The sequence below is a fragment of the Eptatretus burgeri genome, chromosome 1 (assembly GCF_056783735.1).
Source record: "Eptatretus burgeri isolate ZD-2024b chromosome 1, Ebu_testis_v1, whole genome shotgun sequence".
Lineage (NCBI taxonomy): Eukaryota > Metazoa > Chordata > Myxini > Myxiniformes > Myxinidae > Eptatretus > Eptatretus burgeri.
In genome coordinates, this window is record NC_140961.1 from 150,538,943 (window position 1) to 150,546,018 (window position 7,076).

The following is a 7,076-nucleotide window of genomic DNA, read 5'->3' on the forward strand; positions in this document are numbered from 1 at the left end:
ATTTGGCTGAAGATGTGAAGGGGGGGGGGGCACGACCAACTATTAGAGGGGGCATGGTGGTAAAAATGTTAAGAACCACTGGATTAAAGTATATCATCAAAATATTGTTTCAGTTTTGAGGATCAGATATAATCTGGACTAAATAAGTATCAAAATATGTTGTGAAATATGAAAATTTAAAGAAATAAAGAGTCTTATATCTCAGACAATATACCTATTTACCTTAAGCAAGCAAAGTTATGTTCCCTCTTTGTCCGCAGGTACACAAGAAAATGTGAAATTTCCAAAGAATGAAACTTGTCTTTTTCTCCTGTTTGGGGAATTGTATTGAGAGAAAAATTTTTTTTGAAACGTGCTCAAATTACCTGGCTTCACTGAGCTCGATGATTTAATACATTCACTGCTTGACCTCGTGCCTTTTCCCCCTGATGGACTGCCTATCCATAGCATCTGCCAGATCTGTGTCTATATTTTTGGAGGTTTCACAAGGTACTCTACTGGGAAACAAAGCAAATCTGGTAAATAATGGATGTTTTAAATAAAGTTATAACGTTTGCATGGACCCCAAACATATGTACCATATGATGCATGCACAGATTAGCAGGCAAGATGGTGAATTATCTGCAATGTTTATTTCACGAGTGATTGAACTTTGCGATATCTCAAGGTTTATGCTGCATGAAGCTGCAACTCTTTTGCGGATAAAGTCATTAGTTGAACGAATTCATTTTATTTCATTTACTGCTGCATGTGCGGTGAAGACCTACTTTAAAATTCAAGGGATATCATATGATATTCCGCAATAGCCTGGCCAACCATTCCTTATCAACCATGTATTTTTAGTGCTTGCATGAGTGCTTAAGCAACTTGCTGAATGCCTAACAGTCAATAGCGTTAGCGTGCTACATCCTTCTGAGTGAATTGTTCACTCACTGTGGATGCTTCTGCCTGCCACGTCATTTCAGAGCGAGTGCTTCGTGCTCCTTTAACCTGAGCGAGTGGTTCATGCTCCATCACCCTGAGTGAGTGGTTTGTGCTCCATCACACTGAGCGAGTGGTTCCTGCTCCATCACCCTGAGCGAATGATCCATGCTCTGTCACACTGAGTGAGTGTTTCGTGCTCTGTCACCCTGAGTGAGTTGTGAAATAACACCCAATTTCCAACTAGTTGCTGTATGAATGTGTTTTTTTTTAATTACTGAGGCAAATTCTTTTTTCCACCCATTACACACAGCTGTTTATAAAGATTAATGTTTGTGAACATATCACTGAAATGTCAGTATAAATGCAATGTTGTTTTACAGCGAAAGCTAAGGATGGCTGGTTAATATATCGCCCGGACACACAAACAACCAAGAAAACAAACGGAGTGAAAACTGAGTACTTCCTTCCTTCGATGTCCGGCGATGATGTCATTCATGGCCTGGTAATGAAATTTGGAAGTATGGTGTACAATTAACTGTCAAAGGTAAAATGTTGAAGCTAAATATATTTCTCGATTTTATCTCTTGATTAACGGTGCACACGGAATCAATATTATAAAGACGACAAATCTTTGAGCACATAGGAGGGGTGAATGAACAAAGCCCATTGTTATATCGATATGAATTGGTGGTTGTGTCAGATGGTTTGGTTGCATCATTGGTTGCATTTGTTTGATGGTTTGGTTTCAGCAGTCGATTATGCCAGGAATTTGTAATTGATCATGGTCCCGGCAATAACTTGCTTGCGCTGCGTGTGGAATGCCAGAGCAGCAGGTTATGATGAGAATCAGTGATTAGAATCCACAGATTACATCTACATTTTACATATGCATCAGGAGAGTGACAGGGATGAAATAATTCGATTTTGGTTGAGGTCCGAATCCAGAGCCGGCCTATCGGTGTATTTATATTATACCATTGATGCATACGATTCTGTAGAATATCATTTTTAGAAACTTGATAATCTCCAACTGCCTTCTCTTCACTTAAAAAAGCTTCATATCCGAGGAAAAACAGGGTTGTGGGCTCAGACATGCTGTAGAATGTGGCAGGGATATCAGCAAGAATGTGAGGTCACTTCTGGAATTGGGTTGGAGTTGACTCAGTTATTGGATGTCGTTTTAAATTGCAGCTCCTTAAAAACCTCAGTTGATTTGTGGAATAAAATTTTTGCAATTTTGTGATCCAAATTCACATTCGAATGACGTTGCTTGATTTAATATCCTCCACGTCAATGGCATACGATTTGGAGCTGTATGAACTATGCGTATGGATGGGTCTCAAAAGGTCAGTAAATTCAATCAATCCTAAGAACAGGTTGTTTCATCTGAGTTTTTGGAATTAAATCCAATGATTTGATAGACACTGTGTTTGTTGTGACCATGGAGCAAATGTCATTCATTGTGGTTTAATGAAAGTGTTTAAATGGTCAAAGCAAGTCGATAGATGGAACATTAAATGAGTTTTAAAGATGGGACCGCATAGAGGATTTGAAGGTTGAGGGATTCAGAATAGTAACGTTTGCCGGTTAGGAGAAAGGATGGTTGCAGATAGTTATCTTTTCAATGATGGAATATTTCTTTTTCTTAATGGGTAGAGGTATGTCTGGGCAGAAAAGCAAGTGCAACCACTGTGGCTTAAGTGTAAATGACAAAACTACATCTAACATATGTGCATGTCGAAGCTTTCATTTGACAAGTGGGATGGAGCTCTTCAGATGGGGGAGGAGGGGGGAGTTTATCGCTGACCACGGAGCTGTGGAGTGCTGGCTGCAGAGTTTGGAGTGTGGAGTGCCAGGACGGGGCTGCACGCATCCTCACTTCACGGTGCATGAGAGCCTGTGGTGAAGGTGATCACACGATGGGCATGGACCTTGGTTTCAATTATGTGGCAAAGTTTTGTAAATCCTACTGATCTGGTGTAAGGACACAGTGTGATCACCCTTGGAGTTTTGGGTGTAACAATGGCTTCCTGAGAGTTCCCCATTGAAAATTTCTGGGTGCTGTGTATGAATTCAGAGGCTGGCAAAAACATGTGGACGAGCGCTAAAAAAGGTAAACATTCCAATGGTGGAATTTTTATTATGGATAAATAATCTTCATAACAGAGAGTTTAGTCTTGATAAAAATTTTGCTATTTCTTCCACTTCCAGGCTAACAATTGCAGGCAAGGTATTTTGGACATTATCACAGTGAAAGAAAAGTCAGTGAGACTGAGCATGTTGTTCAGAGTCCAGGTAGATATAAGCAGAGAAGACTGTGTCACATACATGTAAACAAGCTGGTAGGTGACATGGCTGCAGGCTCTAGATGGAAAGCTGGCCTACGCGACTAGCCGATATTCATGTACATGCTATCAATCAATTTAGCACAATAAATATGATTATCACAGCCCTCTTAGTTTGCGCCCAGAAACCCGCCTTGTGAAATTTCAGGCATGTTTCCAAAGAGAATCTAACAAATGGCAGCCCTGGTAATTCCATTTATCTATTCGCTTAAAGGCCCGGTCACACCTTGACGTTTTAGCCAACGTATGCCGATTTTTGAATTTTTTTTCTAAAACGCTGGCAAACGTTGAATACGTTATGGGTAAGTTTTGATAACATTAAGAGCACGCTGGCATACGTCGTAGTACGTTGCCATAAGTCGTTGTACGTTGGCTTTAAACGTTGTACTTTTCGGTTGTCCTCAAATTTTTTCATGCTTGAAATTTCACGACGTATGCCGGCGTATGACTCACACGTTCCGCTACGCTGGCCACAAGTTGTAGGCACGGTCTGCGATCGTTGACAGACGTCAACACATGCTACTTGTAAGTTAATCATAAGTTGAGACACGCCGAGGTAATGTTTAGCGTACCCGAAACTTATTTCTAACCTATGATTAACGTGTTGTTGGCACGTTACGCGATCGTTGCCACACGTCGACAGACGTTACTTTTAAGTTACTCATAGGCTGAAAGACGTCGGTATAATGGATCGTCCTTGCGTCAGTGTCCACGGCCACGGCCAGGACACTTATTTGCAGCATTCTTCAAACTTTTCTTCGGCATGACGAGGATGTTCACACTTCGATGTCTAGCTTGGCTATGATTCCAATTGTCTATCTGCAGCGTCTATTTAAAATAGTCGAGTTTGAGCGTTTTAACACGTTCAGAAGAAATGCTTCAAATTTCCAAACACCAGCGTCAAAAAGAAAAAACAAAACAAAAAAAAAAAACAAAGGCGAGTGACAGCAATTTAAATCGTTCATTGTAAACAATGAAACTAGCTGAGTGGTACCATTTCAAAGTCGTTGAGTGTAAAAAAAATCCAATTGTTGAGCGCAAGCGTCTACTTTCAATAGTGGAGATGCAGCCATTTAAATCGTTGAGTGGCAGCCTCTGAACCTACCCGTGGACACGCGGACGCAAGGAAGATCCATCATAACCCACACCCTCCCCCTCATACCCACCTACTACTGCCAACATGAACAAACTACTACTAATACTAATACTAATACTGATACTGATTCTGATACTGTTACTGCTGACATGGACATCAACTCAAAAAGGAACTCGAAAACACTGTTGGGTTCCCCTTTTATGAGCAGCATTTTTATATACCAATTCCCAAAACCGCTGGGAACACGTCTTTATATGGCAGTTGTAAGCGAGAAACACATTCATTTTTTTTTTTTTTTGTCGACCGGAAGACGTCATTGGAATACGTCTACATACGTCGATGTGTGTTGGGACTACGTAAAGAATTGGTTCAAAGCACGTCAAACATAAGTTAGAAATAAGTTTCGCGTAAAAAAGACATTACCGCGACGTGTTTCGACTTATGAGTAGCTTATAAGTAGCCTTTGTGGACGTGTGTAAGCGTCCACATATCGTGTGTAAAACTTATCCCCATCGCATGCGAACGTGTGTCATACGCCGAGTACGTCGTAAAATTTTGAACATGTTCAAAATTTCTTGACGTACTCTACTTACTACGTCGTATGATAGCGTATTTAGCGTTCTACTCGCGCATACCAAACTTACCCATACCGTATTCGACGTGCCCCAACGTTTTAGACACACTTTTTGTTACGTCGGCATACGCTGGCAAGATCGCCAAGGTGTGACCGCGATTTTGACCCTTCCATTTCTACGGCAGTTATGATTCGAATCGTTGAGCGTCAGCCTTTTAATAGGCTACATCACGAAATCGTCGGCGATGCGTGCAACGCGCTATGCCTGAGTTAGACTATCGTTGGGCATCGGTTGTGTAGGCCTACAACAGGTTCAGCATTCGTTGGTATAAGTTATCTATAACACAACGAAACGTTCTGTGTAGTTACCAATGCGTTACACATAAGACCAAGTCGCTATGAATACGTCCGAATCTTTAAAAAAAAACATCAAAAGTTCAACGTAAGCCAGCGTTTTACATAAATTTTAACACGTTGCCATCGCTGGCTAAAACGTCAAGGTGTGACGGGCCTTAAGATTTTATGTTTTTATATGATGCTGTAAGACATTTTCCTTGGCCACAAAAAAACAGGTCGCTCGGAGGTCCAGTTTCGGAGGTATTGATTTTTTTTGTACAGTCCACAATAAGTGTATGATGTATGATAAAGTATTTTAGCTGTTGCTAAGCAATGGAGTTGTGCATAGCAACCATTCATTTTCGTGTACATGCTAGCCACATTGTACACATTTCACCCAAGTTTCATCAAGTCAGACTCTTTCTCTTAGAGATATTCGCAATAAACCGTTTCTGAAATGTTCCACATGTACTTGCCCAAAACCTATCTCCTCCTACAAATATTTTTTGTTAGGGTTGCAAATTGGCATGAAGGGAGCTCGATAGATTGCGCACAGAACTCTAAGCTTCGATATTTCGATTTTTTGGGGGGATTTTTTTCAATTTTTGACCACTTTAAAGGGCCGTTGCTCTGCCGTTGCTAGGGCTCCGGGTCCCATATTCGAAAGCACACGATTCCCAGAAATATTGGTCCTACCTACCAAATTTCATTGGAATCGGTTGAGTGGTTTAGCCCCTAGGCTTGACCAAAGTTTCACGGACAGACAGACAGATGGAAATGTCCAGAATAAGGGTGCTCTAAGAGCAGCCAAAAAATATAATGACAGAAAGCAACCAGAAGGAGTGGTTTTAGCCTTAACTGGTTGATAGTTAATTAATGTAGTTAATGCACAATCAAAATGAGATGTGTAGGAAGAAGGCTTGACCATAATATGGAACAATGCCGATCCGAGGCTAACCAACATGGAGGTGTTAATTATAGTTAAATCAGATGTTGGAAAATTTGAGATCCTTACGGCAAAGTCAAGTGTCAGACTTCATTAACGACGTGCATATTTGTTGATGGAGGTTCATGGCCAAACAGATTTAGTGTATCATGATGTCGAGAGATAGAAGATGCTGTGAGAGTGGAACAGCACCTGTACAGGATGGATTCTATTAGGTTAAAAGTAAATTAATAATTAACAAGGAGGGTGAATATATGCTTGATAATGGAATTTATCCAATGTGCTCGCACAAAGCCAGACAGCAATATCTGTTGTTGCATGAATTTAAAACAGATTAAATGCAGTGACGAGAACGGACTTATTTCCAATTCGCAGGATTGATATGTGCTTTGACAAGATTGGTCAAGCCAAGCTGAGCTGAGAAATAAAGTGATTTGCTGAAGGGGTACTGACTGATATCAAACTGACCATCAATCTGTAAAAATTGGGATGTGTTAAAGCACAGATTGTATTCCTCGGTCATGTTGTGGGTCAGAGTTCGGATCCACAGTAAGAGCAAAAGTAAAAGCGATTGATAGAGATTAATAGCACAGAATTGGAAACAATAACAAATGAGATTTCTGGAATGACTGGAGTTATTTACAAATAACAAGTATTTTACAATAATGAATATTGGAGCTGGAGGAGTTTTTCAATCGCAGAAGTGTAACGAAGATATATATTACCCAGAGTGCGAACTTTGCAATAGTTTGAGTGTACATAGATTAAAATGGATACTCAGTCATTGTTTTCACAAGATCATGAATATATGTTAATTTTTTAAATAACAAATGTGATGCTAAACCAGAAGAGGAT

At 40.3% G+C, this 7,076-nt stretch overlaps 1 protein-coding gene across 1 annotated transcript in view; it reads right to left on the reverse strand.

The window, feature by feature from the left end:
* LOC147035742 (extracellular calcium-sensing receptor-like) overlaps positions 1 to 7,076 on the reverse strand; it is a 103,274-nt gene that overhangs the window by 50,874 nt on the left and 45,324 nt on the right. The gene's annotated exons all lie outside the window — the stretch shown is intronic.